Source organism: Triturus cristatus, chromosome 11, assembly GCF_964204655.1.
Source record: "Triturus cristatus chromosome 11, aTriCri1.1, whole genome shotgun sequence".
Lineage (NCBI taxonomy): Eukaryota > Metazoa > Chordata > Amphibia > Caudata > Salamandridae > Triturus > Triturus cristatus.
Genome location: NC_140594.1, coordinates 548,424,186 through 548,450,702, shown reverse-complemented (window position 1 = coordinate 548,450,702; position 26,517 = coordinate 548,424,186).

Genomic DNA, 26,517 nt, shown 5'->3' with positions numbered 1-26,517 from the left:
CTTTTCCGCAGCTATTTGCCAGTTGGGTTTGCACTGCACCTCTGAATGAGAGAGAAACTGAACCGACGATCAGGGCACTCCGTGTGTGCTGGTGGACTATTGCCCACTCCCTTCCCCAGGGCTGGAAAGGCCTTTTATTCCACTGGTCATTTTACTGATGGGAAGAGGCTCTTGGAGGACAGTTTTGAAAGCACAGGGCTGCTCCTCGTGCCTCAATCCCTTTCCCCAGATCACCGAGGTTAATTGCAGCAGGCACATTAGGCCAGATGTACGACAATTCCCTTTAGCGACTAGCAAATTGTGCCAAATTGCTACTCGCAATTTGGGGCTTGCTAAAGTAAATGTACAACAGTGTCTCAGACACTGTTTGTGAGTCCCAATGCGGTCGCAAATTGCATGCCTCATCAATATTCATGAGTCAAGCGCAATTTGCAACCCCATTGGGAATGGCTAGCACTTCCAGGGATGGTGGCCTGCTGGGGTCAGCAGACCACCATTTCTGTGACTGCTTTTTAAATAAAGCAGTTTTATTTTTTTAAATGAAGTCTGTTTTCCTTAAAGGAAAACAGGATGCATTTAAAAAAGAAAAATGAAACTTTTCAGTTTCATTGTTTAAGGGAAGGCAGTGTTCTTAAAAAAATATTTTCACACCAATTCACAAGTGGCTTACCACCTACTTGAAGTAGGTGGTAAACTGCAAGTGTTTTGTGACTGCAAATGCGGTCACAAAACAATCATACATTGGTGTTAGAGTTGCTATTAGGAAGGGAAGCCCTTGGCACGCCTCTTCCTAACAGCTAGTCGCTAACCATATTTTGCTACTCGGTACTAGTTTACCGACTCGCAAAATATGGTTTAGCATGGGGAGACCAATTTTGCAGTCGCAAACGGGATGAATTCCCGTTTGCGATCGCGAAAAACAGTAGTACATCTGCCCCCTAGACCCTTCACCAGAGAAAGAAATAGACGGAGGGATGGTTAAGGTACAGAGCAAGTGATCAGAGAGGAGCAGAGACAGAAGGCGGGAGAGGATTGTTGGCAAAATACAGAGATAGGGCAAGCAGTCAAATGGAGTGGGGCTTAGTTTAACATGTTTTGCTAGGGCTGCTTTTAGCTTTGCCCAGCTCTTCACCTGAGAGGCCACTGAAAGCCTGTAAGAAAACTTATAGCAGTGAGGGGAGACTGTCCGGCTCTTCCTAATTCACTGCACTCAGCTAGCTAAGCAGCTCGAGTCCTAATTCTGGTCCTTTGTTTGTTCAGTCAAGTCAATTCAAGTCATAGTCCTTTATTTGATCTTACTCATAAGATCATAAAAGGGTTTACAAACACAGTTTGTAAAAGACATAGTAAAATTTTATCATAAACCCAAGTGTAAAAAGAGTGCTAAAATTCATTATATCATAAAATCGAATTCATCTATATGAATAAAATAAAAACATGATAAGCCATCCTGCTGTATCTTAAGGGCCCAACTGCTTTCTCTTTTTCAGGCATGCCCAGAGAAATGAGGCTAGAGAAAAACAGCCATAAGGGTTCTGCAAGGATTTGAGGAAGAACAGAGCTACACAGCAACATTTAAAATTATGACTCTTGCAAATTGGTACAATAAATTTGTGTCGTTCTTGACAATGAAAACCACAAAAAAACAAAACGTGGAGATCATTTTGTGGGGACTTGTTGTCACAAGGACATACTGAGAGATCGGAATGTTTGTATTGCTTCCCTGGAAATCCTATCATCAAGGGGATCATATTTAAGAGACATCTCAGTAAAATGTTTCTGTGATGTGAAAGTGTGACATCAGCCAAATACAGAAGAGTTCCCTCCATCAACACTGGTGTGAGTTCATAGAGACGAGCCATAGGGGTGTGCGAGTTTTTTCCTTTCTCAGATATTGTGCCCTCAAAATGAATATCTCAACCAATTTTTGCTTAGAAATGGACTTACAAGTAGAGGGGTTTTTAAACTTTAAAAAGGTGGCTTAAACCAATGGCAGATAATTCCGACTCCACATATTGTAGCCACTTAACTCTACTGTAATTATCTGACTTTAGAATGAGTGTTATCAGGTTTTGCATGAGGGGAACTGTCATCCTGCGCCAGATAGAATGCCACAGTAGGAGTGGTGCCATTTTAATCGTATCGATAATGTATGGTAAAGCCAATTCCATATGTAAAATATAGTTTGAATATGACTGTGGTACGGAAGTAAAAGACTTAAAAAAATTGTTCTCTATGGACTGCAGAGTATAACAGGGAGCCATCCCCCATATCGCTGCACTATATCCTGCTGTCGCCTTCGTTTTAGCATGGTCAATTTTTATCATTGGGATCAGAGGTTTGACTCCCAGCCTTTTAGAGAATGTTTCAGTTCCATAAGGCTTCTCTGCATGCCCAATGCTCTTCCGTCTAGTAATTTAGACCATGATTGGTTTCTATCAAAAAGGACTCCTAAATAGGGGAACGAGTCCACCACCTCAATCTTACCGGAGTCCATAAAAAAAGAAGCCGGTCTGTCATGTTTCCCCCCCTCCCGCAATGATAATAAAAGTTTTGCTCTGGTTGACCTTTAAATCTAATGATTCCATGAAAGTTGCATTGGCAGATATAGGATACTGGAGTCCCCTCTCAGTTCTCGCCATCAATACGGCGTCATCCGCATATGCTAGCATTGGTAACCCCTGGTGGTTAGCATGCACAGGGATGTCCAAGGCTGGGTGCTCAAGATGTTTTTCCACACCATTGGTATAGATGGAAAATAAAAATGGTGCCAGGACGCAGCCTGGTCTTACCCCTATCAAGATATTAAATGACCGGGTACAGTCCCTGTTCTTCCCATAGTGGACTGATGAGGAGGTGTCCGAATACAACTGCCTGATGAAGTCAACCAATGCCTGATCTATTCCCATCTCCTCCATTATCTGCCAGAGTCTAGGGTTGAACACGCAGTCGAAAGTTGCGGATAAGTTCATAAAGGCAAGATAGATTTTCCCACCCTTGGCTCTGACATATCTATCCATGATCAATGACAGATTCAGGCATTGGTCTATTGTTCCTTTTACCTCTTGGAATCCATATTGGGACTCCATTAAGATGTTTTTACTCCTCGCCCATGCCTCTAATCTCGTTAAAAGTAGGCAGCCCATAAATTTGGATGTCGTATTGATCAGCGAGATCGGTCGAGAATTTTTTGGGTTATTTTTTGTCTCCCTTTTTATGTATGGGGACGATAATACTAGTTTTCCTGCACTTGGGGGGGCCCACTGTTGCAATTTTATTAAAAACATTAGTTAAAAAGGGAACCCATATTTGTTCAGTTAATAGTGAGGTCCCCCAACCCCACAGAGGTTGAGGAGATGTACGTTACGCCCCTGTGAATGCTTCAATGAAGGAAAGAAATGATAAAAGGCGAAACGAAGACAAAATCACGTAGGAGAAGGGAAAAGAAGACTAGGAAAGGGAAGAATAGTAATGCATACAGCAACATAAAAAGTGGGCTGAGGAGAAGTGTGTTGTTTATACTACTCTATTTGTTAGAAGCTATATCAGAGAATAACACATACTTTTCTCAATTATTCATTTCTCGGACCACATTAGGTTACTACAGGCAGCTGCTTTACATCAATACCACTAGAGGGTGCCAAATTGCAACAAATTATCTGAAAATTATTCTGTTGATAGCAAACCATGTAATCTTTCATTTTGCCGGAGGCTCGGAAAATTCTTGCACCTGGATTGCAATTATATTACAGAAAGTGTAGATGTTGCAATACGTGTGTTCTCTGTAAAAGAGGTTAATCAATTTCTTCCTGACTTCTGAGATAAAATATATGCTGCATGAGCCACCACCCCTGGGATAGAATGTCGAAAGTTAAATCAGCTTTGGGTACCAAACACGGCAGCCTGAAAAGACAGAATGATGTACATGAATAAACATAGCTTCAGCAGTCCCAAGGCTCTCCTAGGTAACATAAAATAACAAGCTACCAATCAAGGGCTGTTACAGTAATTACAAGAAGTCATTCTAGCTGAAAACCTGTTTAGAGGTAATATTCTTCAAATTAATTAGATGCATTGGAAAACAGAGGAGGAAAAAAGCCTAAATGTCACTTCTACTTCCCTTGATGAAGAAGTGTAAAATTAGACAGTTCAGCCTTGACAATCTGCTTGGAGAAGTATCATTTTATCCTTTACACAGGTGTGAAACTCTGTCTCCACAAGCCCAGTTCACAAAGTCTGACTTTAAAAAGACTTTTTGCGGAACATTTGTCTGTGTGAATTTTTTACAAAGGTGTACAATCTGTATGATTAAATAAGGTGGATATGTCTATTTGCATACACAACATTTTATTTTCTTATCCAGAGTGACATAGTTTGATCTACGGAGAAAGCCCTTCCCCTACCCCCTACATACATTTGGGATCTTCTCATTCTTATTCATGGTGGAAAATCGTTTGCTCCTAGCAAGAATAAAAAACGTTGCAATTGCCAGGGAGCATCACGGTCAATTATTTTTTTTTCTCACCATGCCATATCAGACAGGAGCCAGCCACGTGAAAATTAGCCTTGGCCCTGCTACAATAGGAGCAGTCCAGACAAACAGCCAGGCAAGGTACCATCCGAACCCAGAACACAAGCAATCCCACTCCGGGATCAGCCTAGTTTGGCATCACTAGTGAGGTACAGCTATACAGATGTGGCATAGTGTGTACGAGACTCACATCTGGGCTTGCCCATCAAATTGCAGGCTTCACACTACAGAAAACAAAAATATGATGGGTGGAATGATTGAATTAATCTCACTACTAAATACTAAGGTCTGCATCCCAGTCCAGTGTTTTGCTACCTACAATGCCACATTAGTCTGGAACAAACCACATGCAAATCAGCCTAAATCTTGCTCCAATAGAGAAAGTCCATCCAATTTGTAAGGCTCTCGTCAGGAGGCCACTGCAGCTTGCACCACACACTGTCCCTACTTTGCTGCCAATGATATAAACTACACAACTACTAACCAATACACTCCTACATGTGTGACAAATGGAAAAACTTTAATTCGCCAAAGTTATAAGAATGGCTGGGGCGACAGGTAATAGTAATTTTTAATGTATATTGAATTAATAATTAACTTTTGTTGTGGCCATCCATAAATTAGCCTGACAGCGCCAACTTGGGACAGACTGTCACAAGAGCTAGTGTTGACAATTAAGTGCCAGTGCTGAGCAAAGGGAAACACTGGCTCAAATTAAGTAATGGCCCAGCCAGAACTACTAGGCCCAGACACTTTTCTAAGGGACCACAAGAAACCCCAAACCACTTATTACTCTTAAATTTAACAGGAGTTTTAAATGTGTTTCAATTCTGGGAAGCAGTCTACAAAAAAGAATGGTCTACATGTACAAAAGTGGAAAATTTGCTCCTGCAGAAGTTTTTCCACTGAAATTAGTGCACTTTGCATTTTAACAACTGCCCTAAAAGCTCATAATTGGACACATTATTTCACTGGACTTACTTGCAGAACTCGTGCTGATTTGTTCACACTGCAGGCTGACACTCAACCTATTTGGTGAATGAGAACATAGTGCATGTGAAGTTGTTGGGGTTGGTGATTTGTTTCGTGCTGCCACCAGGCTTATGTCATAGAACCGCCAATTTGTGCATTTTGGCACACTACCTGCATGGGCACCATTAAGCCGGCAAGCAACTTTGTTTCTTTACCTGAAGGAAGCCTGCCTTGATTTTAAAGAAATTGAAGAAAATGGAGGTGCAATTTAACATAGCAGAAACCTAGTAGTTTTTTGCTTCGATGCCATTAGTGCGCAATCCCTAGCAAAGTAATGACATGTAACACTAGGAGGTCCATTAGGATGTAGGGCGGAAAAACACCCCGACCGCCATGGAAGCAGAAAACAACCGCCCGCCGGCCCCGTGGAAAAACCGGCGGCCAAATTAGCATTAACCACCCAAAAAATCAGACCGCGGCGGTACGAGGCCCAGAATAGCCGCCCGTAGTGGGCGGAGATGGCCAAAATCCGTCCGCGGCGGTCGGAATTGCGGCAAAAAAACAACAACCCGCCGCAAGTATAGCGGAGACACCGCCCCGGAAATTAGTATATCCCCGACGGTACCATGGTACGTACCGCAGTCTCCGACCGCCACGGTCGCACAATGGGATGAATGGGAGACCCAGCGGAAGAGCTGAAGCACAGCCACCGCGGTGGACGAACCATCAAAAAAATGGCGGACAAAGCCAAAACCCCACAAGAAGGCCAAAAAGTGCACACAGAAAACTAGACATGCCTCCCAAATACACAAAACACACCCCAATGACACAACCACATGGCAAAACGAAAAAAAATTAGCCCAGGACTACACGCCTGTCAGCAACACCCCAACACACCCCCATAGCTGTGTATAAAACCAGCCCCTTCACTGACCACAATCCCTTGCAAAACTCCAGGAGAGAAGGGACACATACCCCAGCTGACAGGAGAGGCAAAGGACACATCACCAGCCACACCACACACAGCACCACCACCTCCAAACCAGCACAACTAACCACCCTGCACAACACACACCATATACAGCACAACCACAACCACTACTCACACCCCTGCACCCACAATCACCTTGCACATCACACACCATGGCCACACAGAAAATGGCCAAATTCACTGAGAGTGAGTTGAAGGTCATGGTAGATGAGATAGTCAGAGTGGAACCACAGCTTTTTGGTACCCTGGTCCAACAGACACCATTAGCCACAAGGACACAAATGTGGGCTAGGATAGTCCAAAGGGTCAGTGCAGTAGGGACCACCCCAAGATCAAAAAAGGAGATCATGAAGCGGTGGCATGACCTGAAGAGGGTGGTCAAGGAGAGGAGGAGCAAGAGCCATGAGATGGCTCAGAGGACTGGCGGTGGCCCTCCCATTCCACAGAAAACATTCACACAATGGGAGGAGAAGGTGCTTGCCATACTGCATCCAGAGAGTCTCACAGGAGTAGCCGGTGGAGTGGAGGCTGGTAAGTACAAACAAATGACTACCGCCACTCTGCTATGTACTGCCTTGCACAACTACAAAGCTACACCACCTAGGACTCACACCATCCATCTTTAACACACTTTCAAAAACATGGCTCAGAGATCCAACATTCACCCACTCCCATTCACCACAAACGTAGCTAACAACATAACCATGGGGGCATGTGTACAGGCAGACAGCACTACAACAACCACCATGCCCCCTGTCCCACACCTGAGCAGGATGGATCCCTCCCCCGCCACACCCAGGAGCAGTTGGAAGCCATTGCAGTACAACAAACAAACTCACAGGTAGGTAGCCATCTTCACAATGAGGGTGTCTGGGGATGGGGGGCTGCACTACTACTCCGACAATGCGCCCTGTCCCACACCTGAGCAGGATAGACCCCTCCCCCATCCCGGCCAGGAGCAGTTGGAAGCCATTGCAGTACAACAAACAAACTTGCAGGTAGGTAGCCATCTTCACAATGAGGGTGTTTGTGTCAGGGAATGCTGCACTACTACTCCCACCATGCCCCCTGTCCCACACCTGAGCAGGATGGATCCCTCCCCCACCCCACCCATGAGCATTTGGAAGCCATTGCAGGACAACAAACAAACTCACAGATAGGTAGCCATCTTCACAATCAGGGTGTCTGAGGGTGGGGTGCCTGCATCACTACTCCCACCATGCCCCCTGTCCCACACCTGAGCAGGACGGATCCCTCCCCCACCCCACCCAGGAGCATGTGTCAGCCATTAGACAACTCTCATCAAACTTACAGGTAGGTAGCCAGTACGCGCACCCACCCATTTGCCCCAAATTAAATGGTGCCATATGACAACACCAGCCCTCACATTGCACAAAGAGCCATACCTACCCCATTGCCAAGCACAGTGTGCACACAGGTAAGCCAAGGAAACTGTCACAACCACCAAAGTATGTCACACCAATGCACAAGTAGAAGAAATCCTGGGCACATTCATGCACAGCAACTAGTTACATGTGCATCACCATGGGGCAAGTGCAACAAGGACCATTCTCAAAATATGAATGCATGTGCGGTGGCACAAATCAAGATATGCATATGACAGGACAAAGGGATGCAGGAGATGACAATGGCCAATCCATGGCCAGATGTGACGTCTGCTAGGTCAGACAAATAAACCATGAGTCCACAATTAAACACATGTCGTGCCAGGCCCTAGATGGCAACAAGTCCCAGTAAACTTCAATTGGACACGGTTCGCATGGTATGCCCTGACACCTCGCACCATGGACAAATATTGCTTGTACACTATCATTTCAGGGAGCACAGTACTGCACACAGTAAACAATGTGATGATATGTCAATTTTGCAGTGTACAAAATGTGAATGACACACAGCTAACCCAAAGCTTGCCGGGTGCACTTCAATGACCATTCCCATCTGACCCACAGGTGACCAAGAACTCACTGCTGAGGACAACACCAGCAACCTGCAGAGCCAGTCTCCACCCCGGTACAAGGACTCCCAGATGTTGACTCCCAGGATTCCGTGGACGATGAGCTTGAGGCCGGCCCATCTGGTGTGCCAAGTAGCAACAGGTCCCAGGACCCCAGCATCGCCCCCACCACGTATGCAGCAACAACTCCACAGCAGACCCCTGCTGTCACGGCCTGTGCGGCCACCGCCACCACCACCACCAGTGCTGACGACAACACCCTCCCTGTCCCAGAGGATGCCCCGCACACACCATCCTTGGAGGAGGGCAGGGAGAGGATGCGGGTGCCCACAGTGGTGGGGCAACAGGTCTGTGGCAGCAGGGCAGGTGGGTGAGGCAGGGTCACCCATGGACACCAGGAGGATGTGACCCACTTCCTGGAACACATCACCAGAGTCCTGGGCGCATACGAACAGGCCCAGGGACGAACAGGCTGGTCGGACGATCTGTTGCACGAGCTCATCCTGCTGATGAGGTCCATCGACAGACGTATGGGACAAATCGTGGACCTCTTGGGCCAGCAAGTGGCAGTACTGAGGGACAGGCATGCGCCCCAGACAACACCTCCGCCTCCCTCTGGTGGGCTGCACAATGACAGTTCACCATCCTCCTCTGCGCCCACAGAGAGGGGTGATTCCTCAGACCCCACTGGCCCTGCAGCAGGCCCCCCCTGCCAAACAACAAAGGGCCCATCCCAAGAAGACCCTGGGAGTATCTGGAGGCAAAGCACCTGCCAGACGCAAGTCCCGGTGCCAGCCATGATGGCAACCCTCTCCACCACTGCATTGACTCTTTGGACTGTCCTACCCCACACTGCCTTGTGAATGGCATCTGCCTGTTGGACTGGGTCACCACAGCAATGTGGTGACTACTCGACCATCTCATCTACCACGACTGTCAACTCACTCCCCCCAATGGAAATGCACACCCCCCTTGCATCTCACCATAGTAAATAAAATATCCTCACACACATGTTGTGTCTGCTCTGTCTTTATTGCAGGGTGTACAGTCTTCAACATGATAACAATGTACCAAGACCATGGGCTGTATGTAGGCAAGGAGAAGTCAAAGGCACCTAGGGAAACACAACAGAACAACTGTCACTGGTCTGGGTGTGGCACCACAGGCATCACACAAGCCCTAACACCAGGATAACCCAACTTGCACATGTCACAACGGCCCCCAAGTGTCAACATACACATCCCGTTGATGTTCCCAAATTACATGTCCTAGAAACATTTCCAACCACCTACAACTGGCTGATGCTACAATTCTCACATGCCCATTCACGACAACAGCAATCTCATCAGACAATGGGTATATTGCATATTGCCACCCACCATCAAGTGAAGTAGTGGGTGATGAGCTGTCCACGCAGGTCAACACCTTCCTCCTCTCCACTGTCCGCATCACTGGACACGGCTTGGTTTGCAGGCTGGGGCCTTGGCTCCTCAATATCATCCAGGAGCAGGGGAATCTCCCTGAGAATTGCTAGGTTGTGGGGCATGCAGCATGCATCAACAATCTGACACACCTTCCCGGGCGAGTATGCCAGTGCACCTCCGGTCTTGTCCAGGCACCGGAAACGTGACTTGAGCAGGCCAAAAGTGCGCTCCACCACACGACGTGTCCTTCCATGGGATTCATTGTAGCGGACTTTAGCCGGGGACCTGGGATTCCACAGTAGGCTCAGCAACCAGGGACGGTTGGGATATGCAGAGTCACCTAGATATGACACACACAAATAGACATTGCAATGTCGCAGAGTCTCAGGGGAGCAGGTCACACACACAGCACGCCACACGACTAGGCATACTCACCCACAATCCATGCACGCTCTGGAAGAAGATTAGCCATCAGCTAAGGCACTATGCTGTTCCTCAGGATGTAGGAGTCGTGGGCCGAGCCTGGGAATTTGGCACACACCTGCAAGATGGTCATATCTGCAAGGCACACTACCTGCACATTGATGGAGTGGTAATGCTTGGGATTGCGGTAAATGTGCTCACTTTCCTGTGGTGGCACAAGAGCGACATGGGTGCAATGAATGGCCCCAACAACATTTGGGATGTGTCCAAGGGGATAGAAATCTCCCTTCACAGCTGGCAATTCAGCACCCCTGGGGAAATGGATGTATCTGTCCTTGTATAGCATCATGGCGGACAGTGCATCACACAGCACCATGCTGAACATTGGGTGTGACATCCCACCAGCGCTGGCCACAGTCTCCTGGAACGATTCTGTTGCAAAAAAGTAGGGGTGAAAGCTGTTGGATATCTCCTGTGTGGCTCCAACAGATCACAAAGGGTCTTCAGGGTGGCTCTGTCCAGGCGACATTTGCTTTTGATCGCAACATCCTCCATGTCCTCCAGCACCGTCAAGTGACGAATCAGATTTGGCGTCCTCCTATTGGAGTTGATAGTGGACACATGTCAATACAATACACCAAGAGATGTGCACAACGACAACAATGACTGACATCTAGAGTGACTAACAGACCAGCTCACATAGAGGGACACCTTCAGCTGCACAATAGGTACACGTGTCAACTTACACAGGAGAAGTACCTCAAACACCACCTTTAGCTATGTGAATGCACAGAGGGATATGGCCACAGTACACATGTGCATGCCTGGGAGTCTAGCATCCAGCATATGTGTAACTAATCAAACCCACTGTCTCCTACCTAGCTGATCAGGCGCGCAACACCCATTGGACTCAAAGGGCTTCAGCCCCCCCGTCGTGTGTGGCAGCCCGGGATGAGACACCTTCCTGGGCAAAAAAGCAGCCGCACCCGAGCACTTCACAGGTCTTTAAAAGACCATTTGCATGTTAATGAGGCCTCGCTGTTGTTTCTCCCCTTCTAAGAGCCCCTGCAGCTCCACTCTGCCTATTGCTCAAAGTTCAGCCCCCCCCGAAATTTTTGCTCAGCCCCCCCCGAAATTTGGCTCTAGTTGCGCCTCTGTAGCTGATGTACCGGTCACACCTTGATGCGTCATTACAACCTGGCACACATCCACCACACAATGACCACAGTCGGCGCTGGAATGATGAATGTGTTCATGAGCAGACATGAGAGGCAATGCTAATTAGATTAACATTATTCGAAACGAGCATTGCTGTGATCGTCACTGGGCCTCAACACATTGACATGTGTACACATTGTACAGTCCAGGACTACACTGTCCTGCCTACACCAACATCAAATCCACAAGTGACATGTGAGTGGGTACAGGCAAATGTACGTTACACACACACAAACATGGCATGTGTAGCCATCAGTGGAGTAAATTGAACATTGGCATCATGAGCACAATGATGTGCCATTGAACATGATGGAACTAAGCACTGTTGATGTCTGACAGATGGCCATCGCCATTGCATGGCACCCATATCGCGGTAGCTACCACTTGGCACCGGCGGTGTGTCACCAGCACCCCCATTCACACCAGTGGAGTAGTCATAGGCATGGAGACATGTGGAAATGGTGGTTGGCATGCTCCGCCGCCAGAATGGCAGTGCCTCATGTCAATGCATGGCACCCATATCGCGGTAGCTACTGCCTGGCACCGGTGGTGTGTCACCAGCACCCCCATTCACACCAGTGCAGTAGTCATAGGCATGGAGACATGTGGAAATGGCGGTTGGCATGCTCCGCTGCCAGAATGGCGGTGCCTCGTGTCAATGCATGGCACCCATATCGCGGTAGCTACCACCTGGCACCGGCGGTGTGTCACTAGCACCCCCAATCATACCAGTGCAGTAGTCATAGGCATGGAGACATGTGGAAATGGTGGTTGGCATGCTCCGCCACTAAAATTGAAGTAGCGCACCCCGGGCCCCAGCGGTGTTACACCGCTGTGGAGCTTGCCCTAGAGCCAATGGGAAGCTCGATAGCGGTGGCATGATGCAATTTTGAAGGTCGCGGTAGGAGTGGTCCGCCACCGCGGAGGTGGTCATTGGCTGCATTTGAAAGATGCACCATTGTGGTAGCGCACCCCGGGCTCCAGCAGTGTTATACCGCCATGGAGCTCTCCCTAGAGCCAATAGGCAGCTCAATAGCGGTGGCATGATGCAATTTTGAAGGTTGCGGTAGGCGTGCTCCGCCACCGCGGAGGTGGTCATTGGCTGCATTTGAATGATGCCCCATCGCGGTAGTGCACCCCGGGCCCCAGCGGTGTTACACCGCCATGGAGCTCGCCCTAGAGCCAATGGGTAGCTCGATAGCGGTGGCATGATGCAATTTTGCTGCAGCTTGGCACCTTTGAAACGACCCCAGGGGGCTATATATGTGGGAGTGAGCCTCACATTGCCACTGCTCACAGAGCCCGCTGCCTGAGACCCCTCACCTGCTGCTGCATCCAGGGACTGCTGCCTGAGACCCCTCACCTGCTGCTGCCTCCAGGGACTGCTGCCTGACACCCCTCACCTGCTGCTGCCTCCAGGGACTGCTGCCTGTGGACCCTCGCCACCAAGATCCCCTGCTGTTGTCTCACATCCACAGTGATGGCAAGGACAGAGAAGATCCGTGCCAGTCCCTTCACGAGCAAGGAGCTGGAGGTCCTGGTGGACAAGGGGCTCACACAGTACCCAAGGCTATATGGTGACCCAGATGTTGTGGTGAGTCTTAAACAGTGTTGTGGTAGGGCAGGGAGGCCACACATGTAGTGGACTGATGCAGTATGTGCCTGGGAGTGTGGGGTAGTGTAATACACTGCCTGACATGCTATCTCCAGTGGAAAGGTGTGTGTACCCAATGCCACAGCTTTCCCTCCCTGCTCATGTAAGTATGAGTGACCTGTGTTGTGTTGTCAGCCATACAGTGACACAGAAGTTTGTTCATGCTGTAGTCAGGACAGTGATTGCTTGGCTGGATGGCTGTGTGTGCCCCTGTAGTCCATCTCAGTGTGAGCCCATCTGGACAGCACAGTCCCCGTCTACAAAGACAAGGACACATCACTTCCCTTACAGAGTATGACATCAGTCTTTTCACATTGCACTCCAGCTGTGGCCCATCTCAGCACTGTAGTTTGCACACAAACGCCCTTGAGAAGGGCATTTTGTATTTGTGAGATCATGTCCCTCAATGTGACAGCCATGACACAGTTATCTATTCACAGGGGCATTGAGGGCTGCGCAGTCTTGGACACAGTGGGTCACCCCCAAACACAGGTTGGTATGTGATGTATGTGTTGTTCAACCCAACAATTGACTGGAGATGTGGGTAGGCAGGGTTCAGTGCTGGCATCCTGCATGTGTGTGAAATGTGTAGCGACTGTGTTCCCCCTCACACCTGCATGCTTTAACATCAGCTTTTCCCATGCAGGGGTCACATGTGGGCTGTACTATAGTCTCTGGTTAATCTATCGTTGGATATGTGATTTGGTTGTATCTTGCTGCTATACTGATAGATGTCGGTACATGGCACTGGGTACCTGATCATTTCTCCCTCTTGTCCCTCATGCCTGCAGCTCAAGGTACACCAGCGTAAGACCGTGTGGAGGGCCATTGCAGCGAAGGTGCGAGCCCTGGGGGTCTCAAACTGACGGCGCACCCACTGCCACAAGAGATGGGATGACATCAGCCGGCTGGCAAAGAATGTGGTGGAGATGACTCTGGGGCTGCTTCCTCGCACTGGGCATCTGGCACGGCAGTGCATGACACCACTAATGGGGCTTATCTTGGCAGTGACACAGCCTGAGCTTTATGCACGTTTGAAGGAGCATCAGCAGCAAGCCAGGGGTGAGCATTTGGGGAGTCTGACTTTGGATGGGAGTGGCTGCATGTGTACAGAGCCTGTGCCAGCTCTGGCCTATGTGATGTTGGTAGTGTGATGCTGTGGCATGTAAGTGGCTGCTGGCCTGGGTGCCTGTGGCATGCATTTGCCCTACCTGTACTTACAAAGTTGATTTGGAAGCTGTACCCTCACATTACATTCTGAGTTGTGCTCTTCAGGTTTCTCCTGCATTGGTGTAGTCTTGGGAATCCCATGGGTGGGAACGGCAGTGTGCCCAATCTGACTGTGCGTACATCAATGCGTCCATTGCATGCACCCATTTTGGGAGGGCTAGATATCTTACAGCAATGTACAGCATTCTATTGTCCCCAAGGTACGACATGGTGGGTGGCATGGGCTAGTGTCCATTGTGGACTGTCATGTTGTAGTCTGGATCTGTGATGTCCCCTCCTGTTACATCCAGTTCTGTCATCGGCAACAAGTTGTGTGCCCCATCATGTCCCTAGGTGTGCTCAGAACTAGTTGTGTGTCTGTTTGAACAGAGCCACAAGCAGGGTGTTGTGCTGTGTGGTCATCACATGGCTCACTCATACCTGAGTTTCCAGTTTCCATGCACTGCTTGAGTCTATGTAATGAGTTGGCACAATGTGATTGCACAGGGTGGTGTGCAACATGTAGATTTGCTCTACTTTTGTCATGCATTGCTTGCATATGTTTGTTCTGTTTTTGCCACTGACCTGACCCTACATCTCTCTCTTCCATGCAGCATCACTTGTGGTTATGGAGGGACAGGAGACAGACACCAGTGGGGGGTGAAACTAGCACCACAGCTGCCCACGAGCCCAGTGACACAGATGTTACTAGCGCATCAGAGGGGGACAAGAGTCCGCTGGAGAAGCCCCAGCCTGAGACGCAAAGCACCACATCATCCGATGCCAGCGGGGATGCATCCATGTTGGAGGGCACAGGGAATGGGGACTCTGCATCGACTTCCACCACACAGCAGCCATTGCCCACCCTCCCAGCCACTTCCTCTGTTGCTGCCCGTGTCTGCCTCAGTAAGAGGGGAAGAGTGTCCTTCACCCCTGGCACCGCAGCCCCTGCTCCTGTCCCCCCTGCTGCCATCAGTGCTGAGTCTGTGGACCTTTTGCGCCAGCTGTGTGTAGGCCAGACAGCTCTCCTAAATGCCTTCATTGACCACGACAAGAAATTGGCCCAGGTGGTTGCTTTCATGGAGGGCATACATTCCGATGTGGGTGGGCTGCTCCGGACAGTCCAGGCTTTGTCATCAACAGTGACATCTGCCCTGCAACAGGCACATTCTCACAGTCCAGCTCAGTCCCTTTGTCCAACACCCAGGCAGTGGCCACGTCTGACGATAGTGACCACGGTCCAAATACATCAAAGTCACGATACAGCACACGGAGCACACAGCAGCAGCAACCCAAGCAGTCCTATGCGCAGACACCATCCCCACAGAAGACCAAAGGCTCCCCAGAGCGCGGGGAGAAAAGCCCGTCAGGCGACACCAGGGGACAATTAGCAAAGCAGCAGACCTCAGGCACATATGCCTCAGTGGCATCCCCATCCAAGGACTCTCCTGCCCCTAAGGCATTGCGCAAAGATAATCGTACAGTGTCTGTGCCCACCAAGGAGTTGGTGCATGCCAAGGGTACACCTGGGAAGGGCTCAAAGGCAGTATCACCAACCACCTCAACTCCCATTCCAAGCCCAGTGAAGCAGGGGCCGAAGGGGACTGTAGGGGTGACACCTAGTAAACAGGGGAAGAGGGGGTAGAGGCGAAGCAAGGCAAAGCGTTCAGCTGGGTCCAGCACATCACCAGAGGGGCTGCCAGCACCTGCACTGGCTGCAGCAGTGGTTGTGAGCGTGCCTGTTGTGCCCACACCACTTCCCATTGATCCCAAGTCAGTCAAGCTATTCAGGATCCCCAAGTGGAAGGGCACAATCTCCCAGCCACACCGTGACGTGACTCCCGTCTGCATGAGTCCACCTCCATGTGTCACTACACCACCTGGTCCAAGCAGCCACCCAGCCTGCTAAGACACTGATCGCTCTACCTCAGCTGTTCTGCTCTCTCCCCCTTTAAGTGCCCGACAATCCCCGAGGCACAGCCAGCTCCCAGTCTGCCTGACAGCCAAGTCTGAGTGGTAGTCACCCTCACACACCTGTGTCTCACACAGGAGGGCCTGTACTGCACATTGTTGCCCCCTGACTGTGTTGCTGGCCATGGAAAGGTACTGTCGCACACATTCCCTGTGCAGCTTCTCATGGACATACTCTGCACTCTGCCCTGGCCTTGTTGTTCACTGCTGTTTTGCCCTTGCCTGTGCAGCTTCTCATGGACATGCTCTGCACTCTGCCTTGGCCACTGGCCTTGTTCACTGCTGTTTTGCCCTTGCCTGTGCAGCTTCTCATGGACATGCTCTGCACTCTGCCCTGGCCACTGGCCTTGTTGTTGACTGCTGTTTTGCCCTTGCCAGTGTAGCTTCTCATGGACATGCTCTGCATTTTGTGCCTTACTCTTCTCATGGTGCCTATCAGTGTAATTTGTGAATAAAGACAGTTGCTCCAGTTGTCTATTTTGTCAGTGTCCTTATTGAATAAAGTTATTTTGCTGTGTGTAAATGGTTTACTGTGCCACATGGTTATGTGGCACTTCAACATGTTCAATGTTTGGGCTCACTTGCTCTCTTTTTTTCAGGGGTGACAGGGTCTTCAGTTCTTCTTGGCCCAGATACTTGTGGTGGCAATGGTGTCAATTTTGATTGTTTAGCAGTAGTCATTTACTTGATTGGTTCATGTTGGCTCTATTGAACACATGTCAGGTTGGAGGGCACTGCCAGCACTGGGTGGGTTTCTGCACACAGTAATGCAGGCGGGCTGTCCAGTGTCATCATGTGTGTTCTTTCTATATGTGTGCCCAGAGGTGTATGTGTGTGGTCATCTTGTGATGCCCAGTCATCCTAGTCCCATGGCTTACTTTCCATGTGTGCTCTTGGATGGCCAGGTATTGTGCAATGTGAATGGGTGAGTTTGTGGGGAGTGTTGATGTGTGCATGCCTCTGCATTGTCAACTACACACATGTGTCACCCAGGAGTTGTGTGCCTTTTGTTTTGATTGTTCATCCATGTGGATGTGGTTGTATGCCCATGTGTGAATTGTATGTTGTGCACTGTGCAGTGTGTTGGTATGTCCTTGCAGTTCTGTCTGACTCCTACTTTTTGTTTTTGTCACTTGTGAGTATGCAGAGGGTGTTACTGGCAATTCAGTGTTGTGTTTTGTTGCACATCCCTGTGTCTGGTGTCTGTTTGTGGGGTCTGTGCTGACCTGCTGCTCCACACTGCCATTGTGGTTGTGTTATCTCATGCCTTGCTGTCCCATGGTGCCTTCTTGCCTCCAGTGTGGCATGTTGTGTGTGTTGTCATGCCATCCCCTATCTGAGCTTCAGCTGCCTACCCATTGTGGGTCTGCACTCCGTCCCCTTGGTTTGTATGTGTGTGTGCCTCCCCATGACCTTATTTGTGCCACTGTGCTTTGTGGTGCAGTTCTTTGTCCAGGATCAATGTGTCACTCAGTGCATTTCCCCAATGGGTCATGTGTGATGTTCTGGTGCTGTTTGTCAGTGATGGTTGCTGCTATGCAGTTCAACTGTGTGTGCTGCCCAGTCCTGTGGTCAAGATGTTTCCACCTTTGTGTCCCAGATTTGTGCATCTATTGGGTGTTGTGTTATATGTATGTGTGTTGTTTGTGTTATTGCTTCACTTCCTGGGTGTGCTGTTGTCTTTATGCTGTGCTGTATGGTGTTGTGTGGATTGCTGTTCTGTCGCTGATGTCTGTGCGTGTCTGGTATGCTTGGTGTGCACACACAGCTTGTTGTGCTTGCTGTGCTGTATGTTACCTTGTGATTGCCTGTTGTGCATCCACTGATGTTGTGCTATGTTTGCTATGTGATTGTTCTGCCTGTGCATCTGTTGTTTGTTTGCTGTGGCTGTGTTGTTCTGTGATGGTGCACTTCTTGTGTGTGTGTTTTGGAATGTTGTCTGTGCATTGTTCCTGAGTGATGAGGATGTGCACTCATGTTGTGTCTGTGCTCCCATTGCCTTTCCCCAGTTTAGCTGCACAGGGCATGTATGTTGTTGTTGTTGTGGCTCTGTGTGTGTTTCAGTTGGGTTCTGTGTTTGTCTGTTGTATTTGTTTCCAGATGTGTGTTGGCATCCCTGTGTGTGTGTGTGATGTTTGTGACTGAGCCCAGGGTGTGTGGTTGTTTGTGTGTGTATTGCCTATCAAGTATTGGCAGCTTCAGTGTGTTTGGCACTGGTGTTCTGTGCTGCTTGTGTGAGGGGGTATGTGTGTAGATTCTTACTGGTGTTTATCAGTCCTGAGGTGTGTAGGTGGTCCCTGTCTGTAGTGCTGCTTGTGTACACCTGTGAAGTAGTTTTGTGTATGTGTGGCTGTTCTCAGTTTGACTTCAGGGCCTTCCTTTCATCCTTGTGCCTATACATGGTTTGCCTTGCTGTCTACCTGTATGGTTGCACTGAGCTGTCTGTGGTTTGATTTCAATGACTATGCCAGCCATGTGTGCTTTGCTGGTGTGAGGGTGTTGTGCTCTGTTCCTTGTATTGATGTGATGTACACATGCTTGTTGTGTGTCTCCATGGCCTTCCATTTGTGTGCAGCCCACTTTGGTTTCCCTATTTGTTGTGCTCCATTGCTGTTGGCATGGGGGGGTTGTATGTGTGTGTGTGTCAGTCTGTGATATGTATGTGTGACTGTGCAGGCTGTGTGTCCATTTGGATATTGATTCATTGTGTGTGTTCATATGTTGCTTGTCCTCATTGCTTTTTCCCTCAGTGTGGTGTTGTGTGTGTTTCCCTGGCCCTGTGCTACTGTGCTGTGTGTTGTGTGTTCCTGTGCAGCCACTCCTGCATTGTGTGTCTCCATGATTGTTTGTTGTGTGGTGCAGGCTATGTGTTGCCCTGGCTTGTTGTTGTGCATGGGGTGCATATGGCATGTGCCTTCATGGGGTGTGCTAGTGTGTGGGTCTGTCCCTGTCGTCTTTGTGCCCTGCCCATGCCTGGCGCTGGCCCTGCCTTCTGCATTGTGCATGTATTTGCTTGTGTTCGCTGCTGCAGTGACGTGACCGGGACATTGCTGCATGGTGGCAGTAGCTGTGTGTCCAGGATGCAGCAGGTGCATTCGTGGCAGGTGGGTGATGTGTGGGTGCCCTTGTGGATGTGTCCCTATCCCCCCTAGGGTGTCTGATGTGGATTTGGACCCTGTGTCAGGCCATGGGTTGTGTGTTGTGTTATTGCGTACCTGCAGCGGCGTCCGCGGCAGTCCATGAGTTCCTGGTGATGTAGCAGGTACAGCACCGGAAAGACGTGTAGAGCTGGGTCCATTGCGGTTGTGTCGGGTGGTTTGGACCGGGCCTCTGGTTTCCCGCTCCGCAGTTGAGTTTCCGCCGTCTCTGGTTGGGCGGTGTCTCTGCCGCAGTGTGTCTGCTTGCTTGAGTCATCCTAATTTGTGGTCCGGGGCAGACGTCATTCCGCACAGCGGAGGGTCTCCATTGGCTCCCACCGCCGCGGTGGCGGGCGCTATTTGGTGGCGCTGTGTGTCCTACCGCGACTGTCAGGAATTGGCCTATGTTTGACCATACTGATATGGCGGGCATGATGTCCGCTGCTAGCGGGCAGAAAAAGGCATTTTTCCGCACCGCCAGCACGGCGGTGGTCCCATCGCTCTACATCCTAATGGACACCTTAGAGAGAAAAAGAATGAGACAGAGAAACAGACAAACATAGACAGAGAGAATGAGAAAGAACGGAGCAGAGCGGGGCGGAGCAGAGCGTGACACTAACACAAAGGAGACATAGAATGAGAGAGCGAGGACAGAGTGATATAGACTGAGATAAAAAAAAAGGAGAGACAGATGAGTACAAACTAAGTCAAAGAGAATGAAATCAAAGACAGAAGAAACTGAGAGAAAGACAAAGACAGAAAGAGAGCATGGGAGGCAAACCTACAGAGAGAGCAAGAGGAAGGGAAACATAAAAATGATACAAAAAAGTGAGAAAAAAAAGAGAGAGAGGGAGACATAAGGGGCCTAACTTATATGTGGGGGTTTCTATACTCAGTGTGACAGAGTATACCTACCACAAACATGCTGGTTCACCTGCCAAATTTAGATACAGGCAGACCTTTGATTTAATCACTGCATAGACAAGTCTTTCTCTGCTGTGATTAAACCCTTCCAACAGCGCTGTGGAGTAAGGGCCATCGAACGCAGACCTCTAACTCCGTTTATCTAATTTAGATGGACTGAATCGGAGGTCAGTTTTTACTGCTTGTCACTACCCTGGCAGTAAGGGGCAGTGAAAACTGTTAAATGCTCCATTAACCATGAGAGAGGACTCCTATGGCAAGGGGAGCATTTTCTTTTTTCTTTTCAAAAAGAAAATCAGGCTCTGGATTTTTTTTTAAAAAAGGAAAAAGAAATTGTTTGATGCCGGGATCTGTCATGTTCACTGAGCCTTGCAAAAAATGGCTAAAAGCATTGAAAGGAGCCGCCGTTACGGCAGTTCCTGGCCACGCTTTATGAAATGACCATCTAAATCTGATGGATCGTACGACCGTCACGGCAACAGAGTATATATTCTGTAGTCCTATCAGAGAAATGGGCCGTTTGCCAAACAACAAGTTCCCGGGTCGAATGCATCGCTCTTTGATCAATTCAGTTCAGTTCAGCCTTGAAAATCTGCTTGGAGAAGTATCATTTTATCCTTTACACAGGTGTGAAACTCTGTCTCCACAAGTCCAGTTCACAAAGTCTGACTTTAAAAAAACTTTTTGCGGAACATTTGTCTGTGTGAATTTTTTACAAAGGTGTACAATCTGTATGATTAAATAAGGTGGAAATGTCTATTTGCATACGCAACATTTTATTTTCTTATCCAGAGTAACATAGTTTGATCTATGGAGAAAGCCCTTCCCCTACCCCCTGCATACATTTGGGATCTTCTCATTCTTATTCATGGTGGAAAATCGTTTGCTCCTACCAAGAATAAAAAAATGTTGCAATTGCCAGGGAGCATCACAGTCACTTTTTTGTTGTTTTTTTTCTCACCATGCCATATCAGACAGGAGCCAGCCACATGAAAATCAGCCTTGGCCCTGCTACAATAGGAACAGTCCAGACAAACAGCCAGGCAAGGTACCATCCGAACACAAGCAATCCCACTCCTGGATCAGCCTAGTTTGGCATCACTAGCGAGGTACAGCTATACAGATGTGGCATAGTGTGTACGAGACTCACATCTGGGCTTCCCATCAAATTGCGGCCTTCACACTAATGAAAACAAAAATATGATGGGTGGAATGATTGAATTATTCTCACTACTAAATTCTCAGGTCGAATGCATCGCTCTTTGATCAATTACATATTGAATGTAACCAGACTTGCATGTTTGGCCACATTTTGAGATTTGTCAAGGTCTGGTCATGAATATTTTGTGAATCAAGATGAAAACTTCAAACCACAAATGTACTTGTTTGCACAACTAAGTCACACTTCAGTTTACAAACTGTTTGTGAATTTGGTCAATAGCATTTACCAATAGCAAATATAACATGTGAAAAAACAAGCATGAAACCCCAAATAACATCTAAAAATCGCTCAAGCTCTGGAATATGTGTTACAGAAAAGACACTCAACCATCAAAGGCATTTACTGTGTTCGGTTACTACAGGGATTTTTTCGAGTTTGGGGAATGGGAGAGCTGCAGAAAATGTGCCTTTGTCCTGCCACACCAAACTTGAAGAGCCCCTCTAGTAGAGTCAGGGGAATGCAAGATTGGCAGGCAGTAGAAACTCTTGACTCCACCAATGGCCAATCAAAGTCAGTGGCTCGTGCCTGCAGGAATGCTGCTTTGAGTCACCAGGAAAATCACCCTATAAGACCCATCAGTCCATCCATTCATCTCTCCGTCCATCTGTCTGTCTATTCTTCAGTCTGTCTACCTGTACACTTCTAGAACACAAATCTCCACTCTCTGAGGAAGGTCCTGTATCAAGTATAGTATGAATACTGTTGTATTTTTCACAGTTTGTATATGCCCAGTGAGGCTTGGTGGACCCAAGCAGATGAAGTAAACAATAGCCCCCATGTGCACAGAGAAATCGTTGTACGTCGGACCCATTGTTTTTTCCCCCAAAAAATTTAAGAAGCCAATGGAGTCAAAACAACATGGTTTCCACTCAACAATTGGTTTTTCCCCCACCATTCCATATCAGACAGGAACCAGCCAAATGAAAATCAGCCTTGAAAATCAGGCAGACTAGTATATCTAAATATGCTGAACACACTACTCGGGGCATAGATGCCGGCATCCACTAATTTAGTAGACTGTCGGCAACCTGCCAAAGTTATGAGCCATAAATCTACACTGATACAAAAACATAGCTTATTTTTGTCAAGTCCAATTTGCTAATTTAATCTTACTCTAAGCTCTGATGTTGAAATTTTGAATTTGAAATGTCGAAGTCATTGCAGATGATGCCAATGGTGTGCTCAAATCACTGAACCCTCTTGCCAGCTTAAGTGAAATCAGACACAGTACACATTGTGTGCAATGCTTAAAGGTGACCAGCCTAGTGTACCACATTCATGCATGCTCTTTTACCTGTCTCTTCATCCTATTGTATAATGTTACAATCAGCGTAGTACATTTTTTATACCGCCACCTCATTCTTTATGCGTGCATAATCCCCACTCTAGTCCCTGCTAGCTATTCCTTACTTTCCCAAATAATCCAGCCAACTGGGGGGGTCATCTCACATCAATTCAGGGTTGTAAATACTGAAAGGATTCAGTTGGTTGTGCCTTTGCACACAAAGGTCCCACCCAATTTAGAGTTGTCTGCTGGCCCAGTGGACCATTCGCTACACTGACAAGAATTACTGTTGTCATGGATGCTGTCAACGTAGGAAAAGCTTGCTGGCGTTTACCATTATTTATTATTTCAAAGACACAAGAGCAACCCATACATACTTGTGAGCTGGGTATTGCATGGAAGCAAAGAACAATGTTCACAAGGAACTCATTTCAAACCACATTGCAGATTTTGCAAGCTATAAATACTTGCATCTGGTTTAGTCAAAAACATATGCAATCGAAAGTAGGACCTAAATTATATTTGGTCACGGCAATTTTACCAAAAGGAATAATATTTGTAAAATACTATTTCATAAAAAGCCCACAACAAGAATAAGTCAGAAGAATATTCACTTCAGCCGAAGTGAATATAGCTTATTCTGTAGTTACAACTTGTACCACAGATGTGTATCTTAGTACATATGCATTTGGAGTATTACACTGCCTAACGGATTAATTGCAAATCAGCAGTATCTCCACCATCGTATGTGGTACCCACGCAGTTGGATATCTCCAATTAAAAGACTACTCATCACACTAAGTAGTCTGATGAGACCGTCCCCTGTACCATTCCCCGATGCCATGCGCTTAAGCAAGCATGTGAACAGGATACCCACTCTGTTCCCCTTACCACAGGATCCTGATAACTGCTCACACAGATCGGGCTGCAACCCTGCATTGTATGATGGTTCCTGTCCCAAGTCAACTCTGAAACGACACAATCGTATATCCAGATTTATACTCCTGTACGACTATAGGGAAGCCACTGCGTGCCTCCTCAATCCCCCAACATTCTTGTGGTTTCACTTCTCGCACTGACACATTTCCTACATTAGTCCCTAGAAACGCTGTCCTGAAGAGACCCCGTATCGAGAGAGGGTTGAAACGTCGTCGGTAATCAGAAAAAAAGAGCAAGAAAAACACATTACATTGTGCATTGTACAAAGCTCTTCCTTTTGTTTTTTAATAATAACCTTCCCTTGCATACTTTTCACTTAGTTTTTCACCACGTTAGGTTATGATCACTTCACTTGCGCTCACTAATCATTATGTTGTGCGAGTAGTGTAATACTCCAAATGCATATGTACTAAGATACACATCTGTGGTACAAGTTGTAACTACAGAATAAACTATATTCACTTTGGCTGAAGTGAAAATTCTACTGACTTATTCTTGTCGTGGGATTTTTATGAAATATTATTGATTACAAATATTATTCCTTTTGGTAAAATTGCCATGACCAAACATAATTAAGGTCCCACTTTTGATTGCACATGTTTTTTGACTAAACCCGATGCAAGTATTTATAGCTTGCAAAATCTGCAATGGAGTTTACCATTAGCCATGATGGTGGCTGACAAATTTTACAAAAGTTTCTTGTTTTTCAAAAACAAACTCCCAAAGCAGGTATTTTTGAAAAACAAAAAAACGAATTCCCCTCCCCACACCCTGATAGTTTTTTCCCAGGTTGAACGGGTCACTATTGCTTTTTTCCTGTACCTTATTACCATATTTTTCCCTGGCAAGAAAAAAGACTATACATTTTCCATCCTAAATAGAGTGGATGGTGTAAAGTTGTTCCTCCAATGCCCCTACTTCATAGGGCTGTTCGATTAAGTATTCCATTTACGGATAAAGGAGACTCCACCAATGGAAAATTACATTCCACCCAACTCTAAATGAGGTGACCAGACACAGGTTTTAATGGTTACTCCTTCACATTTGTGATGGAGTGCCCTGTCTGTCCAACTCTAAATCAGGCTCAAGGAATCCTGGGCTAGGAGGCTTCACTCCTTTTTAGGAGTTTCATTAGGGAACTTCCTTGAATATTGGAATATGATTTAAGTATTTGCATTTCGCAATAAATAGCCAATGATTCGCGCCTAATAATAATCCACATTTGTAAAGCGCGAACAATCACCCGTAAGGGTCTCTAGGCTCTGGGGGCCGTCGGGAAAATTAAGCAAGTTATTGCCCAGAGTCACATGGTGCTGGGCTAATCTACCGCTGGCGCCAGGGATCGAACCGTGATCCTCAGACTCCGGAGTCGGTCACCCTGGCCACGGCGGCACACCTCTTCTCGCACAGGTGTTAAGCCTCCATCACTGGGATAGTTTTATAATAATCAGTGGTTCAAAGTTACCATGCTTGGGGTATTCGTATTCAGAATAAATAACACACATGCCCTGGTTTCTTCAGCATTCATTCTTTCCAGCTTCTCACATCTCTCTCCTTCATCATTCCTATTATTTGCTGCTTTCGTCTCCCAATTACTGCAACTCTTTCCTCCTTTCCAACAGTTTTCTCCTCTCCTTCTTCTTCTCTCCCCAACGTCCTTTTTTTCCATGTCATACATATATTTTTTAAATGTAGGTTGCCAGAATGAAAGATACATGTGGAATGGAATTATCGCTATGCTTGCAGAGATAATTGCATTTCTTCAAAAGCATGAAAATGTGCGTTGCTTTCACAGAGCGATGAACATGTGTGTGGCATATTAATCTATGAATATTTATTAATTGATAAATTATTTGTTCACAAGGCTTGCACACTTCTTTGAGGATATTAAAGAAATTTCTACTTTTCAAAAATTGCGTAAAGTTTGTATAAATGGAAAAGCTGTGCAATGTTTATTTCAAGGGATTTTGACACATGTTTTTAGACACTGATATAATTAAAGAGAATTCCAGACAGAGGAATGAAATCTACATCAATTTGTTTTCCTACAGTATGAACCAAACCCAGAGATGTTTACAGGATCCTGGCATGAACAACCGTGGATACAAGATATGTTATTTAGATAATATGCAATTACAGGAAGGTAAAAAACCAGATTCCTATTTAATAAGCAGAAATGAATAAAAAAGAGTCAGTGTAGTAGATATTTATGTATCAGTGGACGTTTTAAATACCTCGGGCAAGTTTCAATTGAAGGGTCAGTGCTTACTCCTGGAGGTTCGAAATCAAGATTCTGGGTGCTCTTGCAGAGAAGGATGGGAGATAGTTCTTTGTTTCTCAAACCTGGAGGACTCCAGAAAGGATTCGCCATTACATTGATAATAGCTACCCACGAATAGGATGAATGTTTGTGGCAAATATTCCAGACTACACTACAGGCCCCTGTACATGATGCAGTCTACTTTGAATGAGCTACTTGCTTTTATCAGGCACCAGTGATCAGCACAAGACTAATGTGATTGAAGCACCATACCCCTGATATCAGTCTTGTTGCTGCATTGAAGATTATCTTCATTTGAGGTGGGTGCATTTTGGGGATTCCTGTAAGCTCTACAGTACCATAGTCATACCATAGTCAAGTC